The sequence below is a fragment of the Erpetoichthys calabaricus genome, chromosome 11 (genome assembly GCF_900747795.2).
Source record: "Erpetoichthys calabaricus chromosome 11, fErpCal1.3, whole genome shotgun sequence".
Taxonomy (NCBI): Eukaryota; Metazoa; Chordata; class Cladistia; order Polypteriformes; family Polypteridae; genus Erpetoichthys; species Erpetoichthys calabaricus.
Genome location: NC_041404.2, coordinates 8673233 through 8695765, shown reverse-complemented (window position 1 = coordinate 8695765; position 22533 = coordinate 8673233).

Genomic DNA, 22533 nt, shown 5'->3' with positions numbered 1-22533 from the left:
ATTGGAGGGGCATTATGCTCAGAATGTATAATGCACTAGTGAGACCACATCTGGTGAAATGATGCTACGAAAAAGACATAGCAGGACTTGCTCTGAAGAGAAGAGTAACCAAGTGCATTCCAGCACATAAAGATACAGTATGTCCTATTCTGGCAGGTTTAGAGAATTAAACCCTTTTTAGCCACAAGAAGAGGGCACCTGGACCTAATCCAAATCTTCCAAATTCCCCAAAGGCATTTGTAAAATAGATCCAGCCAAATTCTCAAGGACACCACATACTCCAGGACACCAGTGGAAATCAGGGTAAAGTGCATATAAGACTGAAGCCAAGAAGCACTTTAAATCGAAGAGCTGAATCTGGAACAAACTACTGAGTTGTTTAGTTGAAGCAGAAATCTTAATAACCTTTAAGAAGGTGAAATGTGTGGATAATTTAGCTTTCAACCAAACAAATGAGCTTAATAGACTGAATGCCGTCCTCCTGTTTGTCAAATTTCTTTTGTTCTTATATTTTGTAGTTCATGATCACTTTCTTAATGGCAGAGTTCCGTTAGTCTTAAATTTTTTAAGTATTCGTTTTTTTATGTAAATTTCTTGGCCTTTTAATTGTGTCAGATATCTACCCCCAAGTGCTTCTGGCAGAACTTAGCAGCTAAAAATACAACTCTTTAAGGCATCTTCCAACCAAAAGCAACAGAACATGTATGGATTTATAGGAGTTTACGCATGAATCTACAGTATATTTCAAACAGACCCACACCCAGACATACAGTACTGTTTTTAATGACTTGTCACTTCAACAATTCAATTGATGTATTACTGAACATTAGAATTTAGTACTCAGAATGATTGTCATTGTGTCAATGCATGCTATTTTGTTCACATTAAATATCATACTGGTCAACATGTGCATGTGATTATTATATACTAATGTGTTTTCTACATATTTTTTTCTTTTAGCTTTCGTGATATTGTCATCATTAATGCATTTATATGTCTCTTATTTCAATTATTTCATATCAAAAGATATGATTTGATTCTGGTTATAGTTTTTTGGTTAAAAATGGCAGTTAATTCAAATGCATTTTTCTCTAAACACCCAATACAGCCTATTCTGTCAATATGAGGAAATACTATATAGTATTACTCGCTTCCATCTTTTATTCTAAACCATTTTGACATTTCTTAAAGCCTAATTCCATTTAAACATAAATATATTCAACATTCATAGCAAATCAACCATGTCTTATGTTGTCAATGCAATTTTCTGCATCATGCTTTTAAGTTTGTAGTCTTTCAGCAGGGAAACTCAGCCAAAAGATTTTTTGGCAATGCAGTCCAATTAATACTGTCTCCTGTAACAGATTCTTTAATTTTACCACAGTCCAAATGATATTTTTGTCCTGTCAGCTTTCTTTTAGATTTCATCAAATTGAGTAGGCTGTCATTTATACATTTTTAGACAACAGGTGGATTTTTATATAACACAAAGTATTAACACAAACTCTTTTTCTCCCCATAAATCTTGTGAAAAGAGCACAGACAAAGCAATTCACACACATGAATGTAGCAAAACTGAAACTGAAAATATTTCACTTTATGGCTGGCAAAGAAACAAGAGAAAATAGTACAATTCATGAATAGGTGCAGAGGATAGAAACATTGAGTGATATTTATTTAAATGAGGTGTCGCAAATAAATTCATGCAGCTTAACATTTTAACATCTTTGGTAACTCAAGAAAGGGGACTTTCTCAGTTTAAAACTTTTTTGCATTTATGACTTTGACTTTATGACGCACAGTAGATTAATGATGTGTACGTGAAGTGATTATAAACAATATTCTGGAACAGAACAGACTATATGACTATAACTTAAAAAACAAGTTGTTCCTACTGCAGTGGAACTGAAAAAAGAGGTGGCTATTAAAACAAATAAATAATATTGTTTAGTATGTGAAGTCCAAGTACAACAGAAGTATTTATTAATGTGTATTTATGAAATAATGTCTGTTAACAAATGTTCTTCTACAGCAGGTGATAAGAGAAATGACATGATTGACATGTTCTGGTATATACAGTAACTATAATAAATAATGATTTAGCACAAATATCTTTTTTATGACTATAGTGTAGGAGGAGAGAATAAGGTACATATTCTATTGGTAAATATGTATGCTTAATATGAAGTATATTTAATATAGCATGTGTAGGCATGTCTCACAAAAATGTGAATTTCCCCTTGGGATTAAAAAAATATCTATCTATCTATCTATCTATCTATCTATCTATCTATCTATCTATCTATCTATCTATCTATCTATCTATCTATCTATCTATCTATCAATATAACTGTGCATTACTGTTGTACTTCATGTCTATTAAGTTTATAATCTTCAAGTATGTCTCATCCTGTTTCTTCAGCTGTACTAATCAGAGGTATGTAGTATGATATTAATGATGGTGAAATTCTGATATATTTTCAGGACCATGTTACTTTACTGAGAGAGCTGAAGGAAGCCCTTAGCTTGCCTTTGCACATAACAGTGACTTGTTTTGTCCACATACAGGTATGGTCTTGACTGAATTACTCTCCTGGTAGAGATGGTAAACGTGTCACATGTATTAACAGAGAGGGTGATAAGTGATACCTGCTGTCTTCAAAGAACTAGTCACGTTGAAATCCTCCTCCTGCTGATAAGCACTTAGGATTACAGCTTGGCTTTATAGCTGCATCATGTGAGGTACCTTGGCCTGTTCTTTACAATAAACTTGCTTTTACTTATGATCAACACATTCAAGAAAAAAGTAAAGCTTTCAGCAAATAAAGTAATGTTACTTCTTGATTTTTCATCTGTAGTGCCAAATACATGTTGAAACCCACATATTACATAAAATCCTTGTCTTAATTTATGTTTCTATGGGGCATTTTATGTACAACAGTTAGTATACTACACAGTCAAGTAACTGAGGAAATTCTTGTGAACAATCTCATGATGTGGCATATTCACTTATTCAGTCTTCCTGCTCACTAAGTGTACTCATTCCATCCAAAAACTACAGAAAGTGCTTCTTAAACCTCCTCGGATAACTGTGATTGGTACTGTAAAAACAATAGGCTAGAAATTGCTTTCTGATATTAAAATCACACATATAAATTTTAACAAGCCATCTCACTTTACTTTTTTGTCACACAAGGGTTTTAATATATGATATTGATACAATGTGGTACACGTAGGGATTTGACCTGACTGATTCATTATCCTAATGAGCAGGATTTTTTTCTTTCTCTCAAGAAAACGGGGAAAAAAAGACATGAGCAAAAAAATCCATCTAAATTTTTAAATATAATAGAATAATTAATAACATAAGAGAGCTAATCACAGGTCCAACAAACTTATTCTGAAATAATATTAATGAATTCTTTCAATGTTTTAAAAATATTTTGGACAGAATTTGATATTTTTCTAATTTGAGATAATATAGAATGTTGCTTACTCACTGTGTCATAGAAGGTTGGTTAGGATTTTTCTATCTAAGCAAGATAAGTGTGCCTGCTAGTACTGTGGTATAGACCAGGGGTAGGCAACGTCGGTCCTGGAGTGCCACAGTATGTGCAGGTTTTTGTTCCAACCCAGTTCCTTAACGAGAACTCAATTATTGCTGATGAAGCACATATTGCTTAAGTGACATTTTAATGCTTCATTTTAGTGGTCTCGCTTGTTAAGGTTCTCCAACCTTAATTGCTTATTTCAATCTTAAACTGCTGCATTCAGTGTTTTAATTGCTCCTTATTAGCAATAAGATGTAAAACAGGGGTAGGCAATGTCGGTCCTGGTGAGCCGCAGTGGCTACAGGTTTTCATTCAACCCAATTGCTTAATTAGAAACCAATCATTGCCAATCTCAGACCTTATTTAATTTTATGGCTTGTTAGTCTGTGCAATGTAAGGCTTTTATATCGCAGATTTTTTTCCTTTCCAAGGATATCATCCAAATGATTTGAAGCCTAAAACAGATCATTTTCAGTCTGTCACATTTTTCTATTAAGTGTTTTATTAAATCAAACCGTGCATGATGAACACACACAGATGTAATTGGAAAAAAGCTAGCTGGAGAACTGCTGGCTGCTTTGTCTTTTACATCTTATTGCTAATAAGGAGCAATTAAAACACTGAATGCAGCAGTTTAAGATTGAAATAAGCAATTAAGATTGGAGAACCTTAACAAGCGAGACCACTAAAATGAAGCATTAAAATGTCACTTAAGCAATATGTGCTTCATCAGCAATAATTGAGTTCTCGTTAAGGAACTGGGTTGGAACAAAAACCTGCACATACTGTGGCACTCCAGGACCGACGTTGCCTACCCCTGGTATAGACCATTGCAATTGATTTATCCGTATTCACTTTAATGATATCTGGGAAATCACCAAATACTGCCGTTAATGGATTAGGAGAGATTGTGATACCAAGGCTCTCTGAAAAATATGTAAAGATTTTTGTCCAAAATTATGTTAATATTGTGTAGTCCCAAAAACATGTGGCCTAGTAATACTGGAGCTAGATATCAACGCTCATGGGTTGGATCTTGTTATAGGTGCATTTTGGGCAATTATAAATGTGATAAATTTGATCAATAAAAGACATTTAGTTGACACAGAATGTGTTCTATGTACAGCTGAGTTTCTCACCTGTTTGAAATTCCAATTGAATGGTCAGTTTTCCACCATTCCCTAGGATATTTGAGGAGTAATTTTTTTAAAAGATTTTTATATTTTGAGTCTTTTTGAAGAGTAACCAGTATGGCTTCTTACATAGATATGGGTCTGAGATGCGGAATTTGGGTACATTTTTTAACAAAATTTTTAGTTTGATTATAGGAAAAAAGTGTAGCTGAAAAGCTACATTTGGTCAATTAAAAAATAAAATAAAAAATTGAAGCAAATGAAAGATGCAATTATTTTATCTATCTAAGAATAGCTTAATGTCTCAAACCCTAGTGTTTTCCATGAGTTAAATCATCAGTAGGTCTTTGAAGGTGAAAAAAGGTGATTAACATGTATAGATAGAAAGAAGCAACAGATAGGAGCTTGTCATCCTTAAACTGTGTCCTGCATTAGTTCCATAATTTAAGTAAATGATTGATGAGTATATTACTTGTAAATTGATGATAGTTTGTATTAATCAGAGCACACAGCAGGGGATACAAGGAAGATTTAGAACAGGATTGGTTTTCCTGATGAATAGTAAAATTGGAACTTAGGTGGTGCCATGCCACCTTCTGCTTTAGATCTTTATAAAGTCTCCTTTTAGATGTGTGGCTGCTTCAAATTCCAGATGAATGATGTTATGATTGAGTCTTATTTCTTAAAGAATGATTTGTTAATGTGTTTAGGGAGATATTGGAACAGATAAAGCAGCAGAGAGGATATGCATTTTGACAGTATTAATTCTCCCTACTAAACTGAATTGTGAACCATCTGTTAACATGTTATTTGATTTTATCCATAGTACTTCCAAAATTGTATTGCAAAAGATATTTGTATTTACTTGTGATGGCTATTTCCAGATATTTAAACTTTTTTGATGTTATGAATGAATAGCTATACAATCTTGTTAAATGTGCTAGAGAATTCACTGGGAAAAGCACAATTTTATGCAGATTAATTCTGAATCCAGAGATCTTATGAAATTCTCCTAACATGTTTAAGACTAGTGGTAGAGATGATTGTGGGTCTTATGTATAAAGCACAATATCACATGCATATAGTGAGATTTTCTGTTTGAGTCCTTCTCTGATAACCTCCATTATCTCTTTTCTTCTGGAGATGAACAGCCAGTGGCTCAATGGCCAACACAAAAAGCAGTGGTGGTAGTGGGCACCGTTGTCAAGTACCTCATTGTAAGTAGTCTGAGTTTGTGTTATTAATACAGACTGAGGCTTCTGGACTAGTATAAACTAGTTTAATCCATGCAGATATATTAGGGCAAACCCAAATCTGTCCAGTGTAGCAAATAGATAATCCCAGTGGACGCTATTAAAGGTTTTTCTCTACATCCAAAGACAGTAAAATTTCTGGTGACTCATAATTTGTATATTGTATTAAACATGTGCCGAAGCTCTAAGGCTGAGTGTCTGCCTTTAATAAATCTGGTATGGTCATTTGACATTACTGAGGGAAGCATTTTTTCAATTCTTCTAGATAAGACTTTCACTAGTATCTTAACATTATTATTCAGAAGGGAAATTGGTATGTATGATACACATTTTAGTCAGTCTTTATGCTTCTTTGGAAAAGCAGTTTTTAATTCTTGATGTAATGTTTGGGATAGAATTTTATTTTCTTTAGCCTGTATGAACTCGTTATTAATAATGGAGAAAACGTAGTTATATTGTTTTATAAAATTCCACTGAGTAGCCAGCTAGGCCTGCAACTTTTCCACTTTGGTGTATGTTTATGGCATCCAGCATTTTAAAAAATTTTAGAGGTATATCAAGTTCTTCAGCACTAAGATACATAGATAGAATGTCAAGCAGTGGTATTCGTATTCCTTAGCTTGTGTCTCATCATCTTTACACTGAGAATAAGATAAGGACATGAAAAGCTCCTTAAATATGTTAGTCATCTCCTTATGCTCCCTGATTTTATTCCTAGTTTTGATGGTAATTCATATTATTGCATAGCACCATCCTGTTTTTGGATTTGTTGAGCTAAAATCTTATTAGCCTACTCTCTTTGTTCATAATAATGATGTCACAATTAGAAAATAAGTCATTTAGTTTCTCTTGTAGTTTTCTGGTAGTTTCTCTTCTCATGTAGTCAAGTGATTAAATTCTGATTGTAAAGCCAGTCTTGTCTTATAGAGAACCTCATTAGAAGATCTGTCATATTAATGATCTATTCTGGAAATCTCTGTAATCAGATCGGACGCATTCCTAGTCTCTTATTTGTTTTTATGAGAGACCATATAAAATAATTTATCATCTAAATACAACCTTCATCATTTCCTAGAATGTTCCTGGAGAAGCCTCTGAGGATGCATTGGTCTTAAACAAATGAACACGATTTTTAAGACCCCGGAGTGATTTGTGAAAAGCTGTTGAGACACCATAAGTAAAGAAACTATTTTGCTGTAATAAAAATCAACAGTATTCGCACTTTTCATGTCATTGTAAATTTATCACTTTGAAATGTACCAGGAAAACTACAAGTGCTTAAATAAATAACTATTAGTATTCTCTGTATCAACAACAATAACATTTATTTCTATAGCAAATTTTCAGTCAAAGAATGTAGCTGAAAGTGCTTTACAAAATGTCAAAGAATAAGTTACAAGACAAAACTAAATAAAAATAAATAAAAATAAATGACATACCAAAAATAGTAGCTATGAATAAATTAATCGGCACCTACATAACACATATATACAAGTTATAGAAGAGCCCTTATAAACAGTTTTTAAGTCTCTAATGATAAGACCCTATGGCCAGATGGCCAGGTAGAACAGAACAAAATGTAAATATTTTTATTTCAACATCACAAGCAGCTGCACAGTACTTTGGTCAGGTACCACCACCAAAAAAGAAGCGTATATATGTTAGTTATAATTGAAAATCCATGAAGAATATATTTCTATACATTTATAATCTATTATAAGTATAACTAAAATGCAGCTATGAAAATTCCAAGTTAAAACAGTGTATTATTATTTCCATGGAATTAGCCTGGTATATCAATATTGATTCAATAAAACCCAGCCACAGGGGATGCACAAACCAGTATGTGTTTGTTCGTACTGGTCCCAAGCACGGATAAATATGTAGGCTTACGTCAGGAAGGGCATCCAGTGTTTATATTTTTGCCAGATCAACATACGGACAGCAATACAGATTTTCATACCAGATTGGTTGAGTCCTGGGTTAATAACAACCGCCACCATTACTGTTAGCCAACAGGGTGCTGGCAGATATTGGGCTACTGCTGGCCGAAGAAGAAGAGGGGGGATACATGTCCGGAGGAAAGAGGAGAGGAGGAAGGTAAAGAGAATGAAACTAAAGGTAGGAACTTTGAATGTTGGCAGGATAAGTGATAAGGGGAGAGAGTTAGCCTATATGATGGAGAGAAGGAAGGTTGATATATTGTGTGTGCAAGAGTATAAATGGAAGGAGTGTAAATCGAGGTGAATTCAAATTGTTTAATCATGGTGTGGATGGGAGGAGAAATTTAGAGGTGGCAAATGCTAAAGAAAAGGAGTATGTTTAGTTGTATGAGAGGTTGGACACAAAGGAGGGAGAACAGGATCTTTACCAATTGGCTAGACCACAGGTGTCGAACTCCAGTCCTCAAGGGCCGCAGTGGCTGCATGTTTTCATTCTAACCATCTTCTTCATTAGTGAGCCGTTTTTACTGCTAATTAACTTCTTTTGCTTTAGTTTTAATTAACTTGACTCAGGCCCCTTAATTGTCTCTTTTTCCTTAATTAGTAGCCAAACAATAATGAGACATCAAACAAGCCACCATATGACCAGCTCACCTGTGCCCATCACACAATATCTGAAAATAAATAAAGGTGAAGGTCTCAGTAAGGTTGATCTCTCAGGTCACCAAAACATTTTGAAAATGTTCTTAGAAAAAACAGAAAAATCAACAGATTTGGAAATGTCTGCTGTGGCAGAATGAGAGCAGCAACAAGCCATTGAATTAAATAACGGGCCTAATTAACAGCAAGAATCAGCGTCTCATTAAGAGACTGTTTGGAGTGAAATTGGTTGGAGTCTGAAATCCCAGTTTAGCTGGTCATCTGTTGGATCGTTTCACATCTCATTTCTGTTTAGCTGCTGAAGAAAGGAATCAATTCGAGGACTGATTCCTTAAAAACAGGGCTATTAAAATGAATGGAAAAGGAGTTAATTAGCAGTGAAAACTGCTCGCTGATTAGGAAAAGAGTTAGATTGAAAACCTGTAGCCACTGCGGCCCTGGGCTAGACGGAGTGACCGAGCTGGGAAAGATGTGCAGCAGGTTAGGTTCATAAAGGATAAAGATGAAAACATACTTAGAAGTGAAAAGGGTGTGTTGAGAAGATGGAAAGAGTACTTTGAGAGGCTGATGAATGAAGAAAATGAAAGAGAGAGGAGGTTGGATGATGTAGAGATAGTGAATCAGAAAGTGCAACGGTTTAGCAAGGAGGAAATAAGGACAGTTATGAAAAGGATGAAGAATGGAAAGGCTGTTGATGACATGCCTGTGGAAGCATGGAGGTGTTTAGGAGAGATGGCAGTGGAGTTTTTAATCAGATTGATGATTAGTGAGCAGTAGTATGGTTTCATGCCAAGAAAGAGCACAACAGATGCAATGTTTGCTCTGAGCATGTTGATGGAGAAGGATAGAGAAGGCCAGAAGGAGTTGCATTTTGTCTTTGTGGATCTGGAGAAAGCATATGACAGGGTGCCTCGAGAGGAATTGTGGTATATGGTATTGACAGAGAAGTATGTAAGAGTTGCACAGGATATGTATGTGGGAAGTGTGACAGTGGTGAGGTGTGCGGTAGGAGAGAAAAAAAGTCAAAGTCAAAGCGAACTTTATTGTCATCTCAATCATATACAAGTATACAGATAGACAAAATTGTGATGAATGCATTCAACGTGAAGGTGAGATTATATCAGGGATCGGCTCTGAGCCCTTTCTTATTTGCAATGGTGATGGATAGGTTGACAGATGAGATTAGACAGGAGTCCCCTTAGACTATGATATTTGCTGATGGCATTGTCATCTGTAGCGAGAGAAGGGAGCAGGTTCAGGAGACCCTGGAGAGGTGCAGATATACTCTAGAGAGGAGAGGAATGAAGGTCAGTAGGAACAAGACAGAAAACGTGTGTGAATGATAGGGAAGTCAGTGGAATGGTGAGGATGCAGAGGGTAGAGTTGGTGAAGATGGATGAGTACAGAGTAACGGGGATTGTGGAAGAGAGGTGAAAAAGAGAGTGCAAGCAAGACGGAATAGGTGGAGAAGAGTGTCAGGAGTAATTTGTGACAGACGGTTATCAGCAAGAGTAAAAGGGAAGATCTACAGGACAGTATTGAGACCGGCTTTATTATATGGGTTGGAGACGGTGGCACTGACCAGAAAGCAGAGGTGGCAGAGTTAAAGATGCTACGATTTGCATTGGGTGTGACGAGGATGGACAGCATTAGAAATTAGTACATTAGAGGGTCAGCTCAGGTTGGACAGTTGGGAGACAAAGTTTGGATTGCGTTGGTTTGGACATGTGCAGGGGAGAGATGCTGGGCATATTGGGAAAAGGATGTTAAAGATAGACCTGCCAGGCAAAAGAAAAAGAGGAAGGCCTAAGAGAAGGTTTATGGATGTGGTGAGAGAAGACATGCAGGTGATGGGTGTGACAGAGCAAGATGTAGAGGACAGGAAGATATGGAACAAGATGATCCGCTGTGGCAACCCTTAACTGGAGCAGCTGAAAGAAGAAAATCAATATTGGTAAAGTATTACAGATTTTTGGTGAATAACAGCAAAAGGCCACCTGGAATGTTAAGTAAACCAATATTAGAATATCTAAGATTACACCTGGGAATGTAAGAGAAAAGGTTCTCCAAAATATAACAAGGAGCAATATTATTTAGAACTTTATATACCAAGTAGTAGCACTTTAAAGTCAATTCTCAAGGATACATTTAATCAGTGTTACAATGCTAAAACTGGTGAGATATGGTCAGATTTTCTTTTCTTTTTTTTAGAATATTAGAACAATCTAGACAAGAACAGGCCATTCAGCCCAACAAGGCTCACCACTTAATTCTTCTAAAATAACATCAAGTCTAGTTTTGAAAGTCTCTAAAGATCCCATGGTTTTGATCTATGGTTTTGTTGGTTAAGATTCTTGCTGCTGCATTTTGAACCTAGTGCAACTGATTACAGTAATGTCTTTCTTAGGTAGTTCTGTTAGTAGTGCATTAAAGTAATCTAGTTGACTAAAAACAAAAGTGTGGGTTAATTTCTCATCATCTTATATTGGAATCAGAGTAGTAACATTTGCAATGTTCCCTAAATGAAAAAATGCATTTTTAGTAATATGGTTATTGTACAATTTAACAAGCTACTGTAATGCAACTGAGGGAGTCATGACTCAAACCAAATACTGAGTACATAAGGCTATTTAAAATATGCTTCTTGTCTAATATACTACAAAATCATCTTCAGATTTTTTTCTGCTGTCTTTCAAAGCTTCAAGTTCAGCATCTCAGAATACTCTGTTGATTAATCTGGACATTTTAGACACCTGAACTCTCTCACAGGCACACCTTAAAACACTCCTTCTCCAGTCTCAGTTTGCTTAATCTATTTAAGGTTCAAATCTAAACTAATTATAAATCTTGATTACTATCTTGATATCTAGACTTCCTTTGCAACATTATAATTTTCAAGCTTTATGTTATGCATTTTAGGATATCAACAATTTTTTCTTCATTCCGTTCATGCATTTTTAACTCTTATGGGATTGCTAGGGGATTTTGAAAGCTATACTTGAAGGGTCTAAACATGTTTACAATTTATAATCTCTGCAAGTTCTTTATCATTGTCATGTAATTTCTCATTTTATGACACTGTAATTGTATCTGCTTTATAAAGAACTTTGTGATACCATTTAATGGGAGGTGCCATATAATGTAACACATTATTATTGCTTAACTGAACTGTAAGTAAGAAAAGTGACATTTTTAAGAGGAATTACTGCACACCTGCTTTTCTGAGCTGCATGGGGAAAAATGTAAATAATGGTGTGTGGCAGGAAAATGGCACTTGTAGGTAGCACACAAAAGCTTCAGATTCACATCTGTTAAAATTTGCTCACACAAAAGAAACTATAGTGATCTGTAAAGACAGAGTGCAGAAATTCCTAAGGAATTCAGTGAGTTCATCATTAAATGGCTCACTATCCATCAAGGACCAGTGTGTTGCAGTGGTTTGTGTTTAATCTTTTAGATAAACAGTTTTAATGTATTTGTATCATTTATTTATGCATACCTTAAACTTTCAGACTACACAATGATCTCTGTTATTTTAGTCATGTCACTTTATAAATCATATTCCCATATTTAAAACACTTAAAAATTAAACTATTTCTATTTTTGTCTGTGCCACTATTTGGATCTAACAGGACTAGGAAATAATCTAAAGCCATTAACTAGAAATACTTTCAAATAAGCCATAAGAGCACAGCAAATGTTAGATTAACCGCCACACATTATGCATTCTGGAGGGTGGCTCCAAAAATAATTACTATGTGAAGCTTGCATTGTGATAACCTAAAGCAACCTCATTTTGTAGCAGCTGGCATATGTGGTGAAGCTATTATCATGACCAACCTTCTGTATAAAAACAACACACTATCCTAATATGATGATCCTTTATATTTCAAAGTATTCTCTGGAGTCTTTTACACACGAGCAAATCTTAATCAACACATATAAATTAATACCACACAGGAAACAAATAAGAAATAAAAAGATATAATTTGTATTACAAGGTACAAAGTTAATGCAGTATTACCTCATTAAACTATAATTAAATCAGGAATAAAACAAATCTGTGGAAAATGACCTGCAAACTTTTGTTCAGTTTTCTAGTTTCAACAAAATGATGACTTGTGAATGACTGCAGCAAAGTGATGTGGGGGATCAGAGAAAACAGAATCAAAGTAGAAGAAATCTTCAGTCTTTTTTGCTTTACAGACATTTGATAATTTGAAAATTAGATGTCTTATTAACAGGCAAATTAAAGGCAGCAAATATTTTTATAATTTTGGACAATATTCTTTAAGTAATATGTTAAATCTGATACAATAAAAAAATGTTCAATAAAAATGCTAAGAGTAAATAAACAAATATTTCTGACCAGGGGGGTATTTTTCGTACGTGGATTACTCGCTTAGCCGGATGTAATTGTTGACGATTTGGCCTGATCCTGGATCTGTCGGTTTTTTGAAACTCTTGCTGGAAGTGTTGTCATAGCAACACATCCAAATCCGCAAACCTGCTCGGAGCAGGTTTGTTCTACGTAAACAAGGATTAGTTTACACACGTGATCAGTGACGGTGCGTGGAAGTCATCCAGTCATGGCTTCACCGTTCATGAATGAGCGACCAATTGATATCGGTGCACAAATTATACAAAGAGAATTTCATATAGAGAGGGTTTCGCGCAATCGGCAAGATCCTTTATTGCTCCCGGAGGAAATTCTGTACGAAAGATACCGCTTTAGCCGAGGGGGAATATTGTACCTCAAAGATTTATTAGCTCCGTATATTCGAAGTCAAACTCAGCAAAGTCGGGCTCTCACAACCACATAGACAGTATGCATTGCTTTGAGGTTTCTTGCAAGCGGCACTTTTTTATATACTGTAGGCGATGCGGAACATCTATCGAAAAGTGCAGTTTTCCATGCAACTCGTAAAGTCTGTTTGGCTCTGAAACATTTCCTTCGGGTTTTCATTGTGTTTCCTGGACACCTGCGTGTGCAGACAAAAGAGGCGTTTCATGCCATTGCAGGTATTCCATAAAGAATCTCACAATCAGCCTAACATTCTCATTACCCAGGGTTTCCAAATGTGATTGGGGCACATGGGACTGATCAGAGTGGAGTTTGATCAAACATTATTTGGAAAATGTACCTCTCCTGATGAATAATCAGACACAGTGTCTTCATCAAATATTTGACCTTCGTCAATATCTCGTTGGTCAGACACAGGTTCTAGGGATATGACATTCCCTGCAACTGACCCAACAAAAAAGAGGGCTATATGGAACATACCTATGGCACACATGGAGGACAAATATATGCAATGATCATCCTTTACCTCAAATGAAGTGACCACTGCATCCTGCCACTGGTTCTGAGGAGGAGCTCCCCCTGGAATGCCCTCAGAAACAGGGCGATGGGCATTTTGCTGGAGAGCCAACTCTTCTACAGGGGTTAGGTCTCGACCACGTGGACCTCCACCTGTTTTTTGCTTCTTTGCCTTCTTATTAGCTTTAAAATTAATGTTCTTTACATTATATTTGATTCTTTATGTCATCAATTCTTTAAATAGTTATATACCAATATTTACCAGTTTTAAGTATATTCTTATACTTCACTTTAACCTGTTCCCGTGTTCTCCTTGTGCTCACGTTTGATCTGGAATTATGACATGTTAAATAATAATTAACCTGACACATAGGAAATGAAACGCTGCTTTCAGTAAGTACAATGCACACGCATTTCATTTGTCTGCCACTTTTTGCCAGCTGTCTTTTCTGGTTTGGGCTGCTTTTGCAGTGTTACCCCTTGTGCATATTAAATCTTGAAATTCTTCATGTCCTTTGAATGAAAGGTCCTGCTCCGCTTGTGTGGAAAAAAAAATGCGCCCGTTCTTTCGTTATTTTGTTGCAGCCTATCAAATACTTGCTGATCATGTTTTCTAGACTCAATATATATGGGCTTTTCACTCAGTGCGGGCGCGTGCATTCATCTCGTATGATTAGATCCAGCTAAACTAATCTACTACACGGCTGCGTTTGAAAAACCGACTTATCTGGATGAGTTTCACTGACATTAACTCATCCAAGATGAGGCACCTGATCTCGGATGGTTTAAGCGACGTACGGAAAATACCCCCCTGGTCGCTGTAAGACTAATTCATACCAATATTGTTAATCATGTCCTTCAGCATGTTTGTTCAGTTACAGCAGTAAATGTTTAATAAATTTCATGCTCACACTACTGGACAATATTTTACTGATTATTGAAGTGAATACATATACAGTATCAAATAGATTTTAAACGTTTTGTTTGCACAACTTTATTAAAGTATGTATAAAACATGTTTTTTTTCTTGTTATTCACATTTAAACATATCCTTTCTACATAGAATGCTTAAGAGAAAGACATTTTATCCTAATACAAGATTTCCATGTTAACATTATGTCACTGCATTTACTAGCAAGACTGTTTCTAAATAAAAGCATTAAATTGAACATCATTTGGAAGGTATCAACAAAGTGAAGCACTTCTGATATGTGTGAAATGTTTCTCTGTTTTATAGAATATTTTAATTTACAAAATGATAAAATGTTTAAAAAGTAATTACCTAATGACCTCTGTAGACTTAAATACTGAATGATGAGTCTCAATGCTTTCAGTTTTTCATTTGAATCCACCCAACCATCCAGTTATAGCAAAATACAATAAATGCAATATTGAAAATATTTATGATGTTAAATTACAAGAAACTGAATACTCCAAACCTCTTCTCTACCCACTTCAGATAGCTATGTAAATAATGCGCACAATATGAGGTATTTCCTGTATATTGTAACCTCAGAATGGTTATGCATATGCCCAGCATGATTATTTTAGATATGGATTAATAAATACTTGCCATGTTCTGATAAAGTTTTGGACTACTTGTCATAGAATTTTACATTTTTCTAGGTGTAACTATTATAAGACCTCAGTTTTCAGTGAGTTTTGGAGGATAGGTTAAGAATCTATATGTAGTGCATTTCCTGAAAATGATCAATCTTAGTGAATAACGAACAAGATACTGAAAGACGTAGATAAAGAAAGAGTGAGCTTTGTTTCCCAAAGCATTGTATTGTCTGACATTTATTGAATGAGTTTAAAGTACTTCTTTGTTGACTACTCCCTGGCATCCATGTCAGAATAGCACAGACTGCTGATAATGGGAATATCCATCCCATGTATTTTTTTTGTTTTTAAATATACGGTATATTGTCACACTAGACATGTGCAGATGTAAAAAAGAAAAAAATATATATTAAAAGACATGAAAGCACACAAAATAAAGCCCTAATTAGTGTAACCTATTAGTCAAAAAACCTAAAAGTGGCCTCAAAACATGATGTGGCTTCCTTGCACAAAAGAACAATAGCGAGCAGCAGTAGGAAAAGAAAGCAACACTTCACAAAACAGGAGTTAAAACATCTTTTGGAGGAGGTGAAAAAAAATAAGTGGTGGCGCAGTGGTGGTGCTGCTGCCTCGCAGTAAGGAGGCCTGGGTTCGCTTACCGAGTCCTCCCTGCTTGAAGTCTGCATGTTCTCCCCGTGTCTGCGTGGGTTTCTCTCCCACAGTCCAAAGACATGCAGGTTAGGTGCATTGGCGATCCTACATTGTCCCTAGTGTGTGCTTGGTGTGTGGGTGTGTGTCCTGCCTGGGGTTTGTTTCCTGCCTTGTGCCCTGTGTTGGCTGGGATTGGCTCCAGCAGACCCCCATGACCCTGTGTTATGATATAGCAGCTTGGATAATGACTGACTGAAAAAAAAATAAAGATGTGCTGTTTTCTAAAGAATGCAAAAGAAATTGCATCTTCCCAATTCCCAGTGCATATGGTTTTACCACTGGTGTTAGCAGGTATCTGCAAAGAAGATACACACTGTATCCCAGTAACCAGCCATCAGCAGTCTTGCTGGTTGACTTGGATAAAGGCGTCTCTTAAATAAATGATAACTAGCTGTACTACCTGTCTACGATGGCTTGAAATCTAAATAATCAACATAGACCTCAGCATTAACATTTGCAGTCCAGTGTGTCTGTTCGGTTGCTATGTGTCTGTTGCATACATTTGGGACAGAATTCATAAACTCATTTCTAATGAGGCATAATAAAGAGATCATTTTTTTAAGTTATCTTTATTTTTTTCTTCATCTTTCTGTAGGCATTCATTTTCTAACCCACTTATCCAGTTTAGGTTTGTGTGAAGCTACTGTTTGTCTTGGAAAGATTGGCCAAAAGATACAAACCAATCTGAATTGCAGTGCCAGCTAATCACAGGGCACATCTCACACAAACACACACACACTCATACTGGAACAGTTTAGAGCTTCCAAATTCCATAAATCCACAAATCATAAATGTGGGAGGAAAACAAAAGTCTCTCAGTACCTTAACAATGTTTTGGATAATTACATTTTCTTATTCTTATGATAATTGTAAAAATTGAAACACATTTCCTAAACAGTTAAACAGAATTATGTTACATTATATCCTGAATCTGTTTGACATACTGCAATGGGCAGCACAGTGGTGCAGTGGTAGTGCTGCTGCCTCGTAGTTGGGAGACCAGGGTTCGCTTCCCGGGTCCTCCCTGCGTGGAGTTTGCATGTTCTCCCCATGCAAACTCCACGCATTCCTCCCACAGTCCAAAGACATGCAGGTTAGGTGCATTGGCGATTCTAAATTGTCCCTGGTGTGTGGTTGTGTGTGTATGTGTCCTGTGGTGGGTTGGCGCCCTGCCCGGGATTGGTTCCTGTCTTGCGCCCTGTGTTGGCTGGGATTGGCTCCAGCGGACACCCATGAGCCTGTGTTTGGATTCAGTGGGTTGGAAAATAGATGGATGGATGGATGGTACTATATATTTCACTATAGTATGTTTAAGAGGGTAATGGCTCTTCCATCCATCTTTTGAAACTGCCCTTTTCTATCGAGGGTTGCTAAAAGAAGATGAAACAATTGGTGTACACCTGAGTCCAGTCCTGTGTGGAACTCTCTGGAACTCTAGTTATAGTCTCATAGTAAAATGAAATGATACACTGTACACTTTAAACTATAAGATGAAACTGGATTTCTGAGACTGAGCACTAACAATGAATGTAACAGTGAAAGTGAGAGCTTGCCATGTGACTGGGTAACAAGAGGTATAATTTTACAGTAGGATGAAGCAGGCCAGGCTAACAACAAAATAGTTTTAGACTGAATGGCAACTGTCATGGGTCAGCAGCAGTACTACATGGTGTTGCTTTACTATTTATAGATCAACACCATATTATTATATTTTTGCAAAACTATATATTTTCAAAACCTGATCATTAATGTGTTTGTTCATATGCAAACCAGGCAGTATTTACAATTATGTTTGCATTCGTGTTTTATCAATGTTTCTTTCAATCCAGGTTTGTTTCAGTGATGACAACACATGTTAGAAAATATGTTGCACACAAAGCAAACCAAATAAATCAAGAGCTAGAAAGTTAAATTTAGTTCTGCACAAAGTAACAAGAAATAATGTAACTGGTATACAGAGCCTAATCAGCTTCATTTGAAAGTAGCTGGTGTGTATTATCACTCTGTCAGCTAGCTTGATGGAAGTAATGCAGTATCAGCTTGGAGAAAAAGTGCAATACTTGGGCAACTGTAACAGTATTTTGACAAGCAAGATGGATGACTTCCATTAAAGAGTAACAAAGATTACAGAAATAAATGAAATATAAGGAGAAATGGAAGAAAAAAATAAAAAAGGAAGATCACTTAAACATGAACCTTTAAAATGTTTGATAGAGATGTGCTTATTTTGTAAAACCGCATCAATGAAATAAAATTAACCTGCATGGTTTGTGTAAGAAATGGTGTCTTGTGGCAACTTTAACATTATCTTTTCTTTTGAACCATCAGGTAAATTAACTAATTCAAATATAATATAAATATTTTTATTACTGAAATTATTAATTATCCATACATAATGTTACACAAATATAAAGTGAAGTAATAAAATTAATAAAATAAATTAAAAATAAATACATTTATGAGATATATATAAAAAAACAAAACCATGCCTTTCCCCCAGCCACATACTAAGAGTCAGTAAGTGCAGAGAAAAGATCAATTAAACTGTTGAAACTTAGATAGAAAGAAAGGTAAAGTATCATACCTTATATACAGTTGGAAAAGGATGCTATATTAGTATTATACTTTACAGTAACAGCGCACAGCACGATAACATGCAGGGAATAGACTTGACTTGAGCATTCATAGTTTTCAACGTACATTTCTCTGTACGTTTAGCATTCGTTTGCTGAGAGGTTGATGCGCTTGCTGCTTCCTGAGCAGCTCCTCTTTTCTCCACCTTAGCGGACCGCTTCTTCTCTTTATTCGTCGGCATCTTTTCACGTTAAAACTGATTAAGTCAGTGTTTGTGTTGCAATTACTTTACTTTAATTTTTTACTTAAGCTGGCACTTAAGTCTTCAATCTGCCTCAAGAATGAAGAGGTAGGGGAAGTGACGGCAAAGGTGGTAGGGATGAGAACGGCGCCCGTACACATGTGCCGCACAGCTGCCCTGCTGGCCACTGCCGAGAGTTGTTTCTATAATAAAATAAAATAAAAATAAAAAGAGGAATAACCTTGGAGGTCAATCATCAACCTGAAAGCGGATAGTAGACGTCATGTAGTATATGTGTACCAAATTTCAGGTCAGTAAGTCAAATGGTTTACAAGCTACAGGTGATTTAAAATCCTGGACAGACAAACAAACAGCCACGGTAGTGTATTATATATAAAGATCAGATGAAATCCAGTTTTGGATATTTTTAAAAATAGAAGAAGCTTCAGTAATTCTAAATGCTAAGTTTTAAGTTTATAAAGGATAGCTACCACTGAGTTAAAGAAAGAAGAAAGTTTTCTCCTGGAATAGCAAGATTAATAGTGCTACAATCATTCTTAAAGAGAATACTCTTCACTGTAGATAAGATAAAGGAAGGCAGGATAAATTTTAAAAGAAGAAAGATGGAAGGGGATAGCTGAATATCGAATGAGACAAAACTAGATAAAGAGGTGGTTATGGATGAGCAGAAACTGAAAACTGATGAATAATCCCAGAGCATGTTAATGAAAGTTCTTGAAACTTTTGGAATACAGAATGGACTGGAGTCAGTAAAAAAAAACAAGAGGTGACGTTTACAAGGGGTGAACAGTAGAGTATGTGAATAGTTTAATAATGAGTATGTTGATAGTTTGAATTTCTAGACGCTAAAGTTATATTTTTAAGAATACAATTCCAACATAACATTATATCATGTGATATATCATGTAGACAGATGGAGTGTAAAGGCAAAGATTTGTAAGAAACTTTATTCAGGGTTGAATACAGAGAGGATACTGGTTTTATAGAGAGTGAGAATGACTAAAAAAGAACTAGAAGAGGTAGAGGAAGAGATATGTTTACTCCACATAATCTGAGCACTGATCTCAGCTCTAAATAGAAAAATATGTAGAAGAACAAAAGTATTTAAGGTTTAAGGTCTGAAAAGCTACCAAAAACAAGTCCCCAGGAGTTCATGCCCTGATCCATCCATTCAGTCTGGGTAAGAGATCTGGCAATGCACAAAGCAATGTTATAGGAAACTGAACACGTTCCATGCCACTTAGGGCATGAGACCAAAGTATTAGAGGTCAGTCTCCAGGTACAAAACCATAGCAAATAAATGGTCCCATGAAAGCACTAGGGGCTTTCTGATTAACTGAGGTAAAGAGAAGCATAAGTAGGAGTAGTGGCTGGACTGCCCTTTTCTCAATAAGAACCAACAAAGGTGGGAATGGTGGTGGGAAGATACAGTGTTAAAGTGTTATACAGTGGAACCTCGGTTTGCGAGTAACTTGATTTACGAGTGTTTTGCAAGACGAGCTAAAATTTTTAATAAATTTTGACTTGATAAACGAGCGAGGTCTTGCAATACAAGTAGTATGTATACACTTTGTCTGCTGAGCGTCATGTGATCACAACTGAGCTGATGGATCTTCTCTCTCTCTCTCGCTGCAGGATTGTGGGCAATCGTCTCCTATTCTCCGTCTGAGTCGGCGTGCCTCACTCATATAGTCAACATCCGTATGAGCATATAGTGTTTACTACAGCATTGTGACTGTGTTTGCTGTGACGTGCGAGTCCCCGTTTTGCACCCCAAAACATGAAGCTGAGTCTCAGTACTTTAGCAACACCAGCTTTATTAAGCTTGAAACAGCAACAGCACGGTTATTTATTGCAGCGGGATCTGCCACTCTCCTATACACAGACACAGCAGTCAGGCAGGGTCATGGCCAAGTAGTACTGTGTCCTGCGCATTTATAATGTTCCTTGTTCCTTGTATCACCATCGACGGCAAGCGCTTATAGCATGTCCGCGATCTTTTCGGATTCGCTTTTACGGCGAACTGCTACAGCGCTGGGAGACTGTGATTGCTTTGGGGCGCTCTTCCGCGTGTCGTCCCGTTGGGTGGAATCCCACAAGAGTTTAGAAACTCACTCACACCAGCCATGATTCTTTTCAAAGGTAAAGTGCAGGTTAATTTGTTTTATGTATTTTTACTTTATATTTTGTATTAATCATTTTTATAAGAATAGTTTTGGGTTGTGGAACGAATCATCTGAGTTTCCATTATTTCTTATGGGGGAATTCACTTCGATATACGAGTGCTTTGGACTGCGAGCACGTTTCTAGAACGAATTATGCTCGCAAACCGAGGTTCCACTGTGTAAGGGTGAGAGATACCCCTGGAGTGCCTATCCTATACCAAAGTAGACTAACAACTAATTCATACATGGAAGAAAATGTTCAAAAAATATGTACTGTAATCTTTCATTAGAACTAATTATGTGATGGTACAACAATTACCATGAGAGGATACCTGATGAAGCATACTAGTCCATAGTTTCTTCAGGTCTTCAATCAGGAAAAAATGGCAGCATCAGGTTTAAGGGAAGAGAGGTAAAACAGGAAGAACTGTAAACCAGTTTCTCATGCTCCTTTCAAAAATGGAATTAGATTCCTCCTTCTATGCTATGCCAATTGTGGGAGAGAATTCAGGAAAGAATTTGATTTTCCTGCATTCAAATGTTATGTTGGGAAGTTTCTTATCTTTCTGCAGATTCCATCGCTGATCTGCATAATTCAAGAATCCCATAATTCTAGATTATGTTAGGGCAGTGTTATGTAATGCGGCTTATACTTGACGGAATTTTTCAATTACTGAAAAGTACACTCGAGACTCCAAAAATATAGTGTGACAGAAGGTACACATTCATCCATCCATTATCCAACCTGGTATATCCTAGCTACAGGGTCACGGGGGTCTGCTGGTGCCAATCCCAGCCAACACAGGGCGCAAGGCAGGAAACAAACCCCGGGCAGGGTGCCAGCCCACCACAAGAAGGTTTACAGAAAGGTGTACTGTATATTATTTCCTTCGCTGTATTTAGGAATTCCTATTAAGCAAAAATGATTAGGTCTGTTTCTATCTTCTAACTCTATCAAGACTGAGGAAAAATCAGGACCACATTGCTTCAATGACTTAATTTCTTGTTTCTGTTGAACTGCAGATTTCAACATGATGCCAAGCTCTTCCACTATCACTTTTTGATCTTTTTTAATCACAGAGGTAGATTTATATAATTTGAAAAGAAATGTTTATGGATGCAGTTTGCTAAACCACATTTTTTTAATTTATCACAAAAAGTTGCCATGGTGGAGTTGGCAGCTTCTTCAGAATTAGTGTGGATATTTCTTTGCAAGGCTGGATACCTCTCCATGGGATCTTCTTTGTGAAGACACTATAAAAAATGCCTATGGAAGGTAGATAGTTTTTATCTGATGTGTTTACACACTGCAGGCTGTGAAAAAGTAAAAATAAAATAAAATAAAGGACAAAAAGCAAACAGGTTCAAGGAGCCAAATTCTCAAGTTGCCATCAGCTG